This window comes from Eptesicus fuscus, chromosome 21 (assembly GCF_027574615.1).
Source record: "Eptesicus fuscus isolate TK198812 chromosome 21, DD_ASM_mEF_20220401, whole genome shotgun sequence".
In the NCBI taxonomy this organism is placed as follows: Eukaryota; Metazoa; Chordata; class Mammalia; order Chiroptera; family Vespertilionidae; genus Eptesicus; species Eptesicus fuscus.
The window spans coordinates 50,173,634-50,191,013 of NC_072493.1; positions in this window are offsets into that span (position 1 = coordinate 50,173,634).

Genomic DNA, 17,380 nt, shown 5'->3' on the forward strand with positions numbered 1-17,380 from the left:
TTTTGGTTGGTTGTTCTATTTACTATGTGGTATGTTTTATAAACATAATTTGAATCCACAAGTGTGAAGGGTGAACTTTTTTTTAATGTATTTTATTGATTTTTACAGAGAGGAAGAGAGAGGGACAGAGAGTCAGAAATATCAATGAGAGAGAAACATTGATCAGCCACCTCCTGCACACCTCCCACTGGGGATGTGCCCGCAACCAAGGCACATGCCCTTGATCGGAATTGAACCTGGGACCCTTCAGTCTGCAGACCGACGCTTTATCCACTGAGCCAAACCGGTTAGGGCAAGGGTGAACTTTTATATGGGGATATCCAACTTGGTGTTCTTCTTGGGGACAGTATAATGGCAACATAGAGCTCACTGGTTTTGCCAAGTTTCCATTCCTGCCAGCAACCTTCTAGGGAAGATGGCAGGGCTTTCTGGCCCTCATTTGAAGCCTCGATTCTATGAGTTTCAGGAGATTCAGAAATCACTCTGAGATCGCCCTAGCTGGTTTGGCTCAGTGGATAGAGCTTCGGACTGTGGACTGAAATGTCCCAGTTTTGATTCCAGTCAGGGGCATTTAAAAAGCGGGGGGGGGGGGGGGGGGAGAGGGGGGCGCCCTAACTGGTTTGGCTCAGTGGATAGAGCGTCGGCCTGCGGAATCAAGGGTCCCGGGTTCAATCCATCTACTGAGCCAAACCAGTCAGGGCATTGCCTTGTCCTTTTATAATCTCTCCCTGCCCTTCCCAACTTTCCCAGTAACTTCTTTGACTTAGTAAAGATACCTTTGTGTTTTCTATAACTTATACAATGGGAATCGTTAATTTTTTAATTAATTTTTTTTCTGGTTTACTTTGAAATTTATATATTGGCTCAGTCAGCGTGGCTCAGTGGTTGCGCATCGAACTATGAACCATGGGGGTGACAGTTAGATTCCTGGTCAGGGCACATGCCCAGGTTACGGGCTTGATTCCCAGTAGGGAGCATGCAGGTGGCAGCCTATTCATGATTCTCTCTCATCATTGATGTTTCTATCTCTCTTCCTCTCTTGCTTCCTGTCTGAAATTAATGAAAATATATTTAAAAAAATAAGATTGTGCCAAACCGGTTTGGCTCAGTGGATAGAGCGTCAGCCTGCGGACTGAAGGGTCCCAGGTTCGATTCCGGTCAAGGGCATGTGCCTTGGTTGCGGGCACATCCCCAGTAGGGAGTGTGCAAGAGGCAGCTGATCATCTCATTGATGTTTCTAACTCCCTGTCCCTCTCCCTTCCTCTCTGTAAAAAAATCAATAAAAAATATATATATAAAAAATAAGATTGCTAAAAGGAACTACATAAGTCTTAGGATATGCACTAAAAATGACCATACGAATAAAACAGCGTTCATCAGTGGATAGTACACATTCACTGACATAGACGAGAGAGTTTTCCGTTGGAACCAGAGGCAGAGTTGTAGCTTATCCACCTGCTTCAGGGCAGACTAACAGCCTAACACTCTTCTTCCTTCCTCTCATGGCCCTACATGGAACCTTTTTTCCTGACGACACATAATGACACAACAGAGTAATGCTTCAGGCTACATTCATTTAAAGATCAGCAACATCATCTTTCCAGCTATGTGTGAATTCCTTTTAGGTATGAATGACTATGGAATGATACAACCATTTACATAAATAGATCTGAGAGTATCTCAGTTTTAAAATATATATATATATTAAAAAATAAATAAATAAAATTATATATATATATATATATATATATATATATATATATATATTGATTTCAGAGAGGAAGGAAGAGAGAGAAATATCAATGATGAGAGAGAATCATTGATTGGCTGCCTCCTGAACCCCCCACACTGGGAATTGAGCCTGCAACCCAGAGAGGCCCTTGGTCGTGAAATCAAACTGTGACCTGGTACATAGATTTATGCTCAACCACTGAGCCATGCCAGCCAGGCTTTTGTTGTGGTTGTTGATCCTGACTCTAGTTTAATATAGTTTGTTTTTTAAATATATTTTTATTGATTTCAGAGAGAGAGAGAAACATCAATGACCAGAGAGAATCATTGATCAGCTGACTCCTGCATGCCCATATTGGGGATCAAGCAGGTAACTGGGCAGGTGCCCTGACTGGGAATCAAACCATTAGCAGCTGGTTCATAGGCAGACACACAACCACTGAGCCATTCCGGCTGGATAGTATCTCATGCAGTATTATCTTCTGGGAGTCTGCTGAGGTTTGCTGAGTCTAAAATATCTCTTCTTAACCTAACCAGTTTGGCTCAGTGGATACAGCATCGGCCTGCAGACTGAAAGGTCCCGGGTTCGATTTCGGTCAAGGGCATGCACCTTGGTTGTGGACACATCCCCAGTGGGGTGTGTGGAGGAGGCAGCTGATCGATGTTTCTTTCTCACCAATGTTTCCAACTCTCTATCCCTCTCCCTTCCTCTTTGTAAAAAATCAATAAAATATATTTAAAAAATAAAATAATATCTATCCTCCACTTTTAACAACCAGCAAAGCCCCTCCATCCGTTGAGGTCCAAGCACCATTTGGGCTTCCCTCCCAATGCCCAGCAGTCCAAGCTGCGGTAGGTCCCAATGGAGAATCCTACCATTTGCAGCAACCTGGATGGAACTGGAGAACATTATGCTAAGTGAAATAAGCCAGTCCGTGAAAGAAAAATACCACATGATCTCATCTATGGATAATAAAGAACATTATAAGCTGTTGAACAAAAAGATAGATACAGAGACAGTAAAGCATCAAACAGAAGGTCAAATTACAGCGGGAAGTTTAGGGAAAGGTGGGGGAGATACGAGATCAACCGAAGGACTTGTAAGCATGCACATAAGCATAACCAATGGACGCAAAACTCTGGGGGGTGAGGGCAATGGTAAGATATGTACACTTACAATACCTTAATAAAAAAATGGGGAAAAAAATCTCGAGTTCTAAGAACTACATTACCCAGAAGGCCATGCGAACCGGTCTATTCGCATCCTGATAGGGCGTGTCCGTGCGTGCGTCATGGGGGGTGGGACTTCCCGGCTCCTTCGGACTTGCCAGTTGCGGGCCTCGCGATCCCACGCACGCGATTGGAGCCAACGGGAGACGACGCGTGGGCCTGGCCAGGACGTCCCGCCCAGAGAAGGGGGTGTGAGGCTCCCCCAGGCGCCCGGGTGGCTCGCGTGGGAAACGGGGCGTGGACCGGGCGCTGGGCTGACCGCACCCCGCAGCTCCCCTCGGCACCCCCTCAGCGTCCGATGGCGGCGGCCGCGCCGAGGCGCCCGGCTGAGGTGAGCGTGTCCCCGGGGCGGGCGCCCCTCCTCCTGCAGCCCGGGCCCCGCGTCCGTGAGGGAGGCCGAGGGCCGGGAGGCGGGTCCGCGCCCGGCGGAGAGGGGGTGTGGGCGTCTGAAATGCCCGCGCCCCTCCGGTGCCTGATGGGGAAGGAGACGGGGGCGCAGGGAGGACTTCCGGGGCTCCCTCGGGAAGCTCCGGGCTGTGGGCTCCTCAGGGTCGGGGGTCGTGACTGATGGTGTGGAACGTGTGAGTCACTCTGAGCGCTGTGAGCGCGGACCCGGGGGCGGGGGGAGGGGTGTGTGTGACGGACCCGGGGAGGGGGGAGGGGTGTGTGTGACGGACCCGGGGGAGGGGGGAGGGGTGTGTGTGACGGACCCGGGGGAGGGGGGAGGGGTGTCTGTGACGGACCCGGGGGAGGGGGGGAGGGGTGTGTGCTCCCCGGGGGAGGGGGGATGAGTGTCTGTGACGGACCCGGGATAGGGCGGAGGGGTGTCTGTGACGGACGGGGGAGGGGAGAGGGGTGTGTGTGACGGACCCGGGGGCGGGGGAGGGGTGTGTGTGACGGGGGGCGGGGGGGGGGGGGGGCAGCAGGGCTGGGAGTGGGACAGGGACTGGGGTGATAGGGAGGCAGCGGGTGCAGAACGGGCTGCCCGCGAGGAGGTGGTGTGAGCTGATGGCGCCCAGGCCCTGGGTGGGGACCAGGTGAAGGGGGCCCCCTCTGGCTGTGTGGGGCAGGGAGTTGCTTTGCAGGCGGGAGGGGCCCTAGGCCTGGCCCTCAGCAAGGGCTGTGGGGACACACACTCAGGTGACATCTGTGTGTCCCCGCTGCCCTTGCTGAGGGCTAAACACAGTCACTATGGCCTGGCCGGCGAGGCTCAGAGGTTGGGCTTTGACCTATGAACCAGGAGGTGAAGGTTCCATTCCTGGTCAGGGCACATGCCCGGGTTATGACTCCCTCTTGCTTTCTCTCTGAAATCAATAAAATATATTTTAAAAATTAAAAATAAACTCAGTTACTCTGGAACCCTAATAGGTGAGCAGACATCAGGGTCCCCAGGGCCTGGTGTCTCCTGGAAGGGAGGCGGCCCTGGAGGAGGAGCGGTGGACAGGTGTGTGAGAGATGGGCTGGGAGGGTCTCAGAGAGACAATGTGTACGGTGTCCTCCGTCCCCATCTTGACAGGCCCGTGTGACCTTTGACGACGTGGCTGTGTACTTCTCCCGGGAGGAGTGGGGGCTCCTGGATGAGGCTCAGAGACGCCTGTACCGCGATGTGATGCTGGAGAACTTGGCCCTTGCATCCTCTCTGGGTAAGACTCACCTTCTCACCGGGGACTTGGACTAGGCTCTGCCCTGCCTCCTCCTCCTTTCCCCAGAGGCTGCTCTGTGGACCCCACATGTTCCCCTGTGGACCCCAGGCCCTGCCCTCTTGTCTCTGCTGCAGCCCCAATACCTGCTGCACTGAACTCTCCTCATAGGGACGGAATGATGTCAGCCTAATTCATACCACCATGCTTGCCCCCTCCCTGGCCAGGTCAGTGTGCCCAGATTCATGTTTTTTTGTTGTTGTTTTGCTTTTTAACCAGCATTTATTGAACCCCAAGTCAGTGCCAAATATTTACATATATGTTATTTCCTTAAATCTTCATACATCATCCCTACTTATAGTTGTGGAAACTGTGGCTCCGAGAGGTGAACTGCTTTGCTTTAATAGTCAGGATAGTTAATGCTGGCTGTTACAACAAATAGCCCTCATTTCTCAATGCCTTAGCATCCATATTTATTTCTTGCTCATGTTACAGTTTGAGGAGACCCAGGAGGCTGGTCTGGGTAAGTGTCCTTTAAGTGATGACTACGGATTCAGTCACTGCCTTTGTATGAGCCTGACCTCTTGGACTATTTTGTTTCCGTTAGTGTGCACACAGACACAGAGAGTGTGAGCAATCACTAGGGATGCTGTAGGGGTAAGACCTGGAGTGCTATATCATTCCATCTACACCCCAGTGGTCCATGGTCCTTTTGATCCTTTCCTTTAGCCAACACTTCCTAGGGCCTGCCTGTTGGAGGAATTGCAGGCATGGTCAAGGTCACTATTTTCCTGGACCTTGGGCTGTTTTTCAGGACCTTTATCCACGGGTCCTAAAGTTTTTTTGAATTCAGAAAAAAGAGAGAGAGTTTTTTTTTCTTTTGTTTTTGTTCCAGTATTGCTGATCTATAAAATGTTATTTATTTATTCTATTTTATTAAAGTTTTTAATTGATTTTTAGAGAAAGAGCAAGGGAGAGGGAGAGAGAGAAATATCAATATGACAGAGAAACATTGATCGGCTTCCTCCTACACAATCCCTACCAGGAATGGAGCCATAAACCCCAGGCTTGTGTCTTGACCAGGGGAATGGAACAGCAACCTTTGAGTGCATGGGACCACACCCCACCGTGCGACACTGGCAGAATGGTATATATTCAAAGTGTATACCATGTGCTGATTCTGAGTATGTACAGATTGTGAAATAATTGCCGTAGTCAAGTGAATGAACACTTCTATCACCTGATATAATAACTTTTTAAGAAAAGAAGAATGGCCCTGGCCGGTAGACTGAAGAGTCCCAGGTTTGATTCCGGCCAAGGGCACACGCCTGGGTTGTGGGTTTGGTCCCCAGTGTGGGGCGTGCAGGTGGCAGCTGATGATTTCCTCACATCATTGATGTTCCTCTCTTTCCCTCTCCCTTCCTCTCTGAAATCAATAAAAATATATTTAGAAAAGAAAAGAAGAATGCTTAACATATACTCTCCCAGTAAGTTTTAAGTGTAAAGTATATCATTATTAACTGCAAGTAGTCACCACTTTTTACATTAGACCCTCGGAACTTATTCATCTTATAACTGAAGGTTTGTATCTTTTGACCACTAACTCCCAATTTTCTTGGTTGCCTGGCCCTGACATTCTATTCTGTTTCTAGGAGTTTAACTACTTTTTAGTTTAGATTCCACACCTAAGTGTAATCATACCTTATTTATTTTTCTGTGACTGGCTTATTTTATTTAGCATAATGCCCTCCAGATTCATTTTCTTTATTTTTTCTTCCTTTGTTTTATTGTATTTATTTTGGTGGGGTTAGGGGGGTCTTCTACTTTTTCATGGGTGAATAATATGTTAAGGGTGAGTATGCGTGTGCGTGCATGTGTGTGGGGGTGTGTGTGTGTTTGCCATTCGTTTTTGTTTCTTTTTTACCCAGTTATTCATGGATGGACACTTAAGTTGTTTCCATATCTTGGGTATTGTGTGTAAGAATGGTACAGTGAACATGAGAATGCAGATATTCGTTCCACATTCTGATTTCCTTTTGTTTCTATATATGCCAAGAAGTAGACTTGCTGGCTTATAAGGTAGTTCTTTCTATTTTACATTTTTTTTTGTGGTGTTTCTATACTCTTTCATAATGCCTTTAAGAATCTATATTCCCACCCTTCTCTCTGCATGTTCGCTAACACTGCTTGTCTTTTTGGTGATAGCCCTCTTAACACGTATGAGGTAATATGTCATTGTTTGAATTTACACTTTCTTGATGATTAGTGAGGAAGAGCAGTTTTTCATAAATATGATCTGTTAGCTACTTAATGAGTTCCTTTGCACTTACTTTAATCAGATTGTTCTTTTGCTTTGATGTATGAGTATCTTATATTGACAATATTATCCCCTTATCGGATACATGGCTTGCAAATGTTTTCTCCCGTTGTTGTTTTTTTTGTGGTTTTTTTTTTTTTTTGGCCTGAGCACAAGCATTTTAGTTGGATCTAATTCTACTTGGTTACTTTAGGTTTCTTTTCATCCTGTACTTTTGGTGCATATCCAAAAAAATCATTGCCAAGCCTACAACAATTTTTTAAAAATCCCTATTTTTTTCCAAGGGTTTTTACATTTTCATGTGTTACATTGAACTTTTTCATCCATTTTAAGTTCATTGTTAATGGTGAAAGGCGTGTGGTTTCACATTTTTGCAATTAGGTATCAAGTATTCCCAATATTATTGAAAACTAGAAGCCCAATGCACAAAGTTTCGTGCAAGAATGGGCCTTCCATGCCGAAACCGTTTTGGATCAGTGGATAGAGTGTCGGCTTGTGAACTGAAGGGTCCCAGGTTCGATTCCGGTCAAGGGCATGTACCTTGGTTGCGGGCACATCCCCAGTAGGGGATGTGCAGGAGGCAGCTGGTTGATGTTTCTCTCTCATCGACGTTTCTAGCTCTCTATCCCTCTCCCTTCCTCCCTGTAAAAATCAATAAAATATATTAAAAAAAAAAAAAAAAAAAAAAAAGAATGGGCCTTCCTTACCCTGGCTACTGGCACCGCCTTCCCGCTCCAGCCCCGGAGCCGCCTCTTTCTGCTCAGGCCCTGCCTTCCCATGCTGCCCAGAGGCCCTGAGCGGCTGGGGCTTCTCATCGCCTGCATATGCAAATTAACCCACCATCTTTGTTGGATTAATTTGCATACTCACTCCTGATTGGCTGGTGGGCATCCCAAATGTACGGTCAATATGCATCTTTTTTATTAGTGTAGATGCTATTTTTCCCTGACTGGTGTTGCTCATGGGTTAGAGTGTCAGCCTAAGTGCTGGAGGGTTCACTTCCTGTTCGAGGGCAGTTACCTGGGTTGGGGTTTGATCTCCTGCCCCCGGTTGGGATATGTGCAGGAGGCATCCAGTTGATCTGTCTTTTCCACAGTGATGTTTCTCTCCCTTTCTCTCTCCCCATACTTCCCTTCCTTCTGCTCTCTCTAAAAACCAATAGAAGCCCTAGCCGGCTTAGCTCAACGGATAGAGCGTCAGCCTGTCCCTGAAGGGTCCCAGGTTCGATTCCAGTCAAGGGCACATGCCCGGGTTGTAGACTCGATCCCCAGTAGGGGGCGTGCAGGAGGCAGCCGATCAATGATTCTCATCATTGATGTTTCTCTCTCTCCTTCTCCCTTCCTCTCTGAAATAAAGAAATATATTTAATAAATAAATAAATAAAATAAAAACCAATGGAAAAATATCTTCAGATGAGGATTAACAACAAAAACAAAAAAATACTATTTTCTCCCCATTGTGTGTTCTTAGTGCCTTTGTTAAAGATTTGTTGACCATATATGTATGGAATTAGTTACTGAGCTTTTTTTTTTTTAAAAAAATTATTTTATGGATTTCAGAGAAGAAATGAGAGAAAGATAGAAACATCAATGATGAGAGAGAATCATTGATCGGCTGCCTCCTGTACGCCCCCTACTGGGGATTGAACCCACAGCCCAGGTATGTGCCCTTGTCAGGAATGGAACATGGGACTCTTCATTCCACAGGCCAATGCTTTAGTCACTGAGCCAAACCGGCTAGGGCAGTGGCTGAGCTCTTTATTCCATTTCTTTGTATGTCTGCTTTTATGTCAGTATCACACTTTTTTTTTTTTATCAGTGTAGCTTCATAGCCTTTATCATACTCAAGATTGCTTTGACATTGTGGTCATTTGAGGTTCCATGGGAATTTTAGGCTTTTTTAAAAAATATATATATTTTATTGACTTTTTACAGAGAGGAAGGGAGAGAGATAGAGAGCTAGAAACATCAATGAGAGAGAAACATCAATCAGCTGCCTCCTGCACACCCACTACCGGGGATGTGCCCACAACCAAGGTACATGCCCTTGACCAGAATCGAACCCGGGACCCCTCAGTCCGCAGGCCGATGCTCTATCCACTGGGCCAAACCGGTTTCGGCCATCATGTTAATTCTTGACTGTTAACCTCCCTTTACCCAACTAAGTACAAGAAGTCTGTGTCTATCATTTTACTTTTTATCCAATTCCAGAGGGATCCCCCTCCCCCTTTTGCTTTCTCCTGCTTCCCTAATCAATCACCAGTGGATTTCATGTAGTACACTTACCTCTCCTCCTCTGATTGTAATGTATAAAACAAGGTGAGCCCTCACCGGTTTGGCTCAGTGGGTAGAGCTTGTGCACCAGGACAAAGGAGGCAGAGCTGAGGGAGGGAACCTGGGGTGTGAAGGTGTGAAGCAGCCAGAAGTTCCGCAACGGTGTGCAGACCAGAGGACTTTGAGGTGATGGTCCCCGGCATTGGAGTGTGGATCTAAGGGTGAAGCAGAGCCCATGTGTTGCTGTGTCCTGCAGGAATGGTCTGGGACAGCCCCGTGGGTTTGGTGGCAGTCATGATGGAGCCCTTCTGGCGTGGCCCAGAGCTCAGATGGCATTTACCTGTCTCCCCTCCCCTCCCCTTCCCCCTGTCCCACCTGTTGTTGGGAGGGTGATCAGAGTGATTAACGGGGCTGTGATGACAGAGCGGGCAGCACCGGCACCACGGCCGGGTGTCTTCTCCGAACTGGGGCCCCTGGAGGTGCTGGGTTGTGGGGAAGAGCAGGACTGTGGGTTCTCCGACAGACTTGCTGACTCGGTTGTATTCATTCCGACAGGTTGGCGTGTCCTTTGAGGATGTCGCCGTGCACTTCTCCAGGACGGAATGGCGCCTCCTGGACGAGGCTCAGAGACGCCTGTACCTCGATGTGATGCTGGAGAATTTTGCTCTCGTGTCCTCACAGGGTAAGACCATCCCTCTCCTGGTGCGTTCTTCTTTCAACACACCTGCACCTCCCACTCCCCCCACCCCTTGCTCAGGATCGTAGTTTTAACTTTTTGCTAAATTATAAGGGTCCCCACTAGATATGCAACCAGAGGAGCAACCGGCCCTATGACCCTATCTCCATTTTCCGCTTGTCTCTCACATCCCGGTGAGCTAACGGCAGACCTGGGCTCTTGTTGACAGATCGTTCCTCCTCTAATTCAAGAGCCCACCCAGTACAGTCTGGCCTGAGGCAGACCTGCTGCACCCCGGTCCCCTTTTGGTGACACCTTGATGTACTTAGACCAGTGATGGCGAACCTATGACATGCGTGTTAGCACTGACACGCGGCCGCTGAGGCAGGCCGCATGCCGAGGATGAAACATTTGCGAAATAATGTTTTTTTCCTCAAAATGACACACTACCCGAGTTATGCTCAGTTTTTTGGCAAAGTTGGACACACCAAGCTCAAAAGGTTGCCCATCACTGACCTAGAGAATGTTTCACGTGTGGCTTGACAAGAATGCCTCTGCTGCTGCATTTGGGTGCAATTTCCTGTATATATTCAGGATTAGAGTTCCTCTGAAGAGTAATCAAACTTCAATAATTCCTTACTCATTTCAGATGGGACGATCTAGCCCATTGGTCGGCCAACTGTGGCTCGAGAGCCATATGCGGCTCTTTGGCCCCTTGAGTGTGGCTCTTCCACAAAATACCACGGCCTGGGCGAGTCTATTTTGAAGAAGTGGCGTTAGAAGAAGTTGAAGTTTAAAAAATTTGGCTCTCAAAAGAAATTTCAATCGTTGTACTGTTGATATTTGGCTCTGCTGACTAATGAGTTTGACGACCACTGATCTAGCCTTTGTGAAGGGGAATATTGAAGTTCTTTATTAACCTTTTTTTTTTTTGCTTATTGTACTTAGTTTTTCTGTTCTTGGGTACATATTACATAAATTTGTTTGTTATCTTTCGGATTTTTGCTATCTTCATGGGGAAGGTTGTGGCCATGGGGTTTTTATTGGAATTCATGCCGACATGCTCTGTAGGTTCCTCTGATGTGTAAAGTGTGGTGGTTTCACCGATGTTGGAGGAGGTGCTTGCGATTCCTAAAACAAAGTTTCCCAAGCTCCATCACAGAGCAGGCCGCTAGGGTCACACTGGTGCAAGCTCTGCAGATAACCGAGGCATCTTCAACCCTTGTATGTTGACCCATGCCATTTCCACATAGGTTTGCTCACCCAGTCTGCCATTCCCTCTCTCACTTCACTGCTGCCTGTAGAACTTTGGATATGCATATATCTTTGTATTCACCTGGAACATCATCCGCTCCTTTTCAGTTATTTTTTATGGGCTTGTGTACATTCCCATTCCTTTTTTTCCTTTCTCAAATATTTCTATTTCAGAGGAAAGGAGAGAGAGAGAGAGAAAAAGCAGTGATGAGAGAGAATCATTGACTGTCTCCTGCAGGCCCCACACTACAGATGGATTTAAAAATCCGGCTTGTCCCGCCGAAACCGGTTTGGCTCAGTGGATAGAGGATCAGCCTGCGGACTGAAGGGTCCCAGGTTCGATTCCGGTCAAGGGCATGTACATTGGTTGCGGGCACATCCCCGGTGGGGGCTGTGCAAGAGGCAGCTGGTCGATGTTTCTCTCTCATCGATGTTTCTAGCTCTCTATCCCTCTCCTTTCCTCTCTGTAAAAAATCAATAAAATATATTTTTAAAAAATAAATAAATAAATAAAATAATAAAAAATAAAAAAAAATAAAAATCCGGCTTGTCCACTGATGAACCAAACCTTAACCTCCTGTTTCATAATTTGATGCTGAAACACTGGCCTCCATTGGGTGGGCCACATTTCACATTCTGGTGCAAAGTGTTTTGGAATTATCAGGAAATGTACTACAGGAAGCGATTTGCAGAGGAACAGCTAATGGATTGATCCCCATTTTGTGTCACATCATATAACCCAGTGGTCGGCAAATTCATTGGTCAACAGAGCCAAATATCAACAGTACAACGATGGAAATTTCTCTTGAGAGCCAAATGTTTTAAACTTAAACTTCTTCTAACGCCACTTCTTCAAAATAGACTCGCCCAGGCAGTGGTATTTTGTGGAAGAGCCACACTCAAGGGGCCAAAGAGCCACATGTGGCTCGCGAGCTGCAGTTCGCCGACCACTGCTATATCCATGTTCCCCTTTTCTTGAATTCTCCCCTCCCCATTTAGTTACCGTTTAATGTATAAAAACCATTTCCTCAGATTCTAAGTCGTTTGTCATGAAAATCATTACACAGTATTATTCCACGTGTGACAGATGGACATTTGTAATAAGATTACCTATTTTTCCCTGTTTTTTAAAAAAGTATATTTTATTGATTTTTCACAGAGAGTAAGGGAGAGGGATAGAGAGCTAGAAACATAGATGAGAGAGAGACATCGACCAGCTGCCTCCTGCACTCCCCCCCCCACCAGGGGATGTGCCCGCAACCAATGTATATGCCCTTGACCGGAATCGAACCTGGGACCTTCCAGTCCGCAGACCGACGCTCTATCCACTGAGCCAAACCGGTTTGGGCTTTTTTTTTTTTCTTTTTAAAATATATATTTATTGCCCTAGCTGGTTTGGCTCAGTGCATAGAGCGTTGGCCTGCGGACTGAAGGGTCCCAGGTTCGATTCTGGCCAAGGGTACATGCCTGAGTTGCAGGCTCGATCCCCAGTGGGGGGCGTGCAGGAGGCAGCCAATCAATGATTCTCTCTCATCATTGATGTTTCTATCTCCCTCTCCCTCTCCCTTCCTCTCTGAAGTCAATAAAGAAATATATATATATATATATTTTTTATTTTTTTATTGGAGAATTGAGAGAGAGATAGAGAAATGTAATCATCAATGATGAGAGACAATCATTGATTGGCTGCCTCCTGAATTCCCGCTTATGGCGATGTAGCCCACATCCCGGGCATGCACCCTGAGCAGGAATCGAACCATTACTTCCTGGTTCATAGGCCACCCTCAACCACTGAGACACCACGGCTGGGTGAGATAACCTTTTGCTATAGACTCAACATGTAATTCACCAGCGATTCCTTTTGTCCAGGTTGCTGCTGTGGAACACGAGGTCTGGAGGCGTCCACTGAACAGAACGTTTCTCTCAGAGTGTCCCAAGCAAAGAGGATCAAAGTACCTTTGTCTTCTCAGAAGAGCCACCTTGTGAGAGTTGTGGTCTGGTCTTGAGGGACGTTTTCCAGTTGGTTGAGCAGCAGGGAACACAGCACAGCCCGAAACTGCTGAGTGTGGGGCATGTGCAAAACCATTTTACTTCAGGGCAAAGTAGCCCCAGCACCAGGGGCAGCACCTGAGAGCAGAGTGTTCGGTACGAGGCGTGGACGGGGCCTCCCTGGTGAGGAGCAGCGCATTCAGTGTGTCCCAGAAGCTTTTCACCGGTCAGCAGGTTGGACACAGCATCCTTACTGCCTCAGGACAACTTCAGCACCAGGCTCCTCATCCCAGGGATAAACCAGGTGAAATCTCCTTGTCTGGGGTGACATTTCAAAACGGGGAAGAATTCCTTTGCAAGAAAGAATCTAAAAAATCCATTGGCTGCAACGACACACTTGTTCCAGACCAAGCTGTCCATACTGGACGGCAGTGTGTTGTGATCCCTGAAAGTAAAAACTGTCTTAAAGGAATCTCTGACCTTCGTTATCATCAGAAAGTGGACTCACTGGAAAAGCCATACGAGTGTAGTGAATGCGGAAAATATTTTACCAGAATATATGACCTTCGTCTTCATAAAAGACTTCACTCTGATGAAACGCCTTATGGATGCACTGAATGTGGGAAATATTTTATCAGACTAGCCCAGCTTCTTCATCATCAGAGAGTTCACACTGGAGAAAGGCCATATGAGTGCCGTGAATGTGGAAAATCTTTTAGCAGTGACTCTGGATTGCATTATCATCAGAGCATTCACACTGGGGAAAGACCTTATGAGTGCGCTGATTGTGGGAAATCTTTTACCTGGCGCTCTGGACTCCGTAGACATCAGAGAGTTCACACTGGGGAAACACCTTATAAGTGCACTGATTGTGGAAAATCTTTTACCTGGAGCTCTGGATTCCATAATCACCAGAGAGTTCACACTACGGAAAGACATGGGTGCAGTATTTGTGGGAAATCCTTTATGAGAAAGCATCTCCTTGTTACTCATCAGAGAGTGCACACTAGAGAAAGACCTTATGAGTGCACTGATTGTGGGAAATCATTTGCCTATCGCTCTGGACTCCAGTATCATCAGAGAGTTCACACTGGGAAAAGGCTGTATGAGTGCAGGGAATGTCAGAAATCTTTTGTGTCTAGCTCTGGACTCCATTACCACCAGAGAGTTCACACTATATGAGTGCACTGATTATGGGAAAACTTTTACCTCTCCCTCTTCAGTCCGTTACCACCAGAGAGTTCACAGTGGAGAAAGACCTTATAAGTGCATTGATTGTGGCAAATCTTTTATGATGAAACCTCATCTTCTTAAACAGAGTTCACACAGGATAAAGGCTTTTTGAGTGCTGTGAATGTGGGTAATCTTTTAGCCAAAATCCTAACTTCTGGACACATGAGAGTACACATTAGAGTAAGTTCTTAGATGTGTAGGAAATGTAGTTTCTTTGTTCAGTGTTTAACTACACTGGAGGAAACTCAGGCTTCAGTTACCTGACTTTAATAAATCCCATCCTCAAGAGTAGGGAGATTTTCCATGATGTTAGTTATCTGGGAAGCATGTGTACTTCTGTTACACTTTCTAACCTGCACAGGGCTTAGAGTGCAGATTTATATCACTGCAAATTTCTGTGACAGAATCTATTTCACCCGAACCAACACTGAGCAGGTCCCCACAGTTTTCATCAGTCACCATCCTATTGTCCTCAGGTAAGCTGACTTTGTTCTCTTATGAGTTAAAGGAAATTAGGAAGAACATGAGTCCTTAGGAGATCTGCATTTCATTTGCTCTGTTTGGGACCTTACGCATTGTTGACCCCAGAGAACATCATCAGAGTTTAGCTGGCAGCTTCCAGGGAAAAAAAAAAGTATTTTTAAGAACATGATTTCCTAGATACCTCTGGTGAATATTACCACTGTCGATGCCACTATCAGAAGATTGGTTGGGTCGATGTCCTTTGTGTTTTTAACATAATAAAAGCCGTTTTGTTTTAAATCCTCTCTGATTTTGGATGTTTTCTTTGTGGGGTAGTTTGTAAGCATATTTGGTCTCTACAAGTATGAACACGTGAACAATTTTTACTGAGGTCTGAACCTTTCTCTGCCTCCAAGGGCAGAGGATGGTGGGGAAATGAGCTCAGCACTTTTCACCAAATTTGCATTGCTTACCCCCTTCCTTTTAGGAAAAACTACAGAGTTTTCTGATACTCGTGGGAAGTCTGAATGCTATGAGTTTTAGAAGACTCAGACATCACTTTCCAAACTTAGCTGGGGTGACAACTTCACCTGCCTCTAGGATCAGCAGGAATTTTGTTTTTCACACAGGGTATGCCAGTACTTTTGTTGTTGTTGTAAATCTTCACGTGACATCTTTTCCATTGATATCTTGAGACAGTGGAAACAAGCAAGGGAGAGAGAGAAATCGGTGTGAGACAGAGACACATTCATTGAACCTGCAACCCATTTATGGGCACTTGAGCGGAAATCTAACCCAAAAGACATTGCAGCCCGGGCCGATGCTCACCCAACAATCGCACAGGCCAGAGCTATGCCAGACCATTTGAATGGGATTGCTCTTTAAGGTTTTACAATGGACCAACTGTCTTAATGTCTACAATTCCTTGGGTGACGATCACTGTTTTAGGAGCATATTGGTTACAGAATGATGGCTACAAAATCACTAGCCCAATCGGGAGTGGAGAAGCCTGTAGCCAGCTTCACGGAATCTGCGTCTTCTGTGCATGCATCCAGAAACGTTTCTGTGAAAAAGACTAGAGGACCATTGAACTCACAAATAAGAGGATCTCCAGATATGTTTATCTTCTGTGGTTAAAGTCATTGTCCTTGAAAATAAAAGAGTTTTTGCCCTAGCTGGTTTGGCTCAGTGGATAGAGCGTTGGCTTGCGGACTGAAGGGTCCAAGGTTCGATTCCGGCCAAGGGCACATGCCTGGGTTGCGGGCTTAATCCCCAGTAGGGGTCATGCTGGAGGCAGCCGTCAATGATTCTCATCATTGATGTTTCTCTCTCTCCTCTCCCTTTCTCTCTGAAATCAATGAAGAAATATTAAAAGAAAAATATAGTTTTGTGGATTTCTGTGCCCTCTTAGATGTTTACCTAATGGTCATAGTGCCTAGGAAGGAAATGAAATGTTTTTAAAAAGTGGTATCTATAGACCAGGGATGTAGCTTTAGAGACCCAGCAAGTATTTGTGTTGACTTTGCTGAAAGTCCCTCATTCTTTGGTATATTTGATGTCACTGAAACAAGATTTGACCTCTAGAGGATATGAGAACCTGGATGGAATAGAGAGATGCCAAACCTATTTTCTAAAAGTTGGACATACAAAACTTTTTAAAATTTTTGAACCATTTTTCCAAAGGTTTAATTAGTGAAGAACATATTTCATTTATAGTATTTGATGCGACTTGACATATGCATGAAACTGAAACCATCACTATGGTTATAGTATTACCAATACCCGTCTCTGTGAATTTACTTCCTGTCATAATTTCTCTCTCTCTCTGTACTAGTAATGGCATCTGTGAGCTCTTGTCTCCAACCCCTTATTACTCCTTTCTTTACTGATCTATACAAGGGACATAACTGCTGAACTAGACGGGCAATAAAAGGCCTCCAAGCCTGGCCATTGTTGGACACTGGATTAAGGATTTTCCTATGCACCAAGAAGTCACTGGTTCAATTCCCGGTCAGGCCAATGCCCAGTTGGGGTCTTGATCCCCAGTAGGTGGTGTGCAAAGGGACATCAATATTTTTTTTTTACATCAATATTTTTAAAATATATTTTTATTGATTTCAGAGAGGAAGGGAGAGGGAGAGAGAAACATCAATGATGAGAGAGAACCACCTATTGGCTGCCTCCTGCACGCCCCACACAGGGTATCGAGCCTGCAACCCAGCCATGCGCCCCTGGCTGGAATGGAACCTGGGACCCTTGAGTCTGCAGGCCGACACTCTATCCACTGAGCCAAACCAGCCAGGGCGGGACGTCAATATTTCACTATGAGATCGATATTTATTTTCCTCTCCATAAAAAAATCCTATATAATAAAAGGTTAATATGCAAATTGGCCCAATGGCAGAATGACCAGTCGCTATGATGTGCACTGACCACCAGGAGGCAGGCGCTCAATGCAGGAGCTGCCTCCTGGTGATCAGTGCGCTCCCGCTGCTCAGCCAGAAGCCAGCGTCATGGCTCACACTAATCCAGTGGTTGGCAAACTCATTAGTCAACAGAGCGGCAAACCACGGTT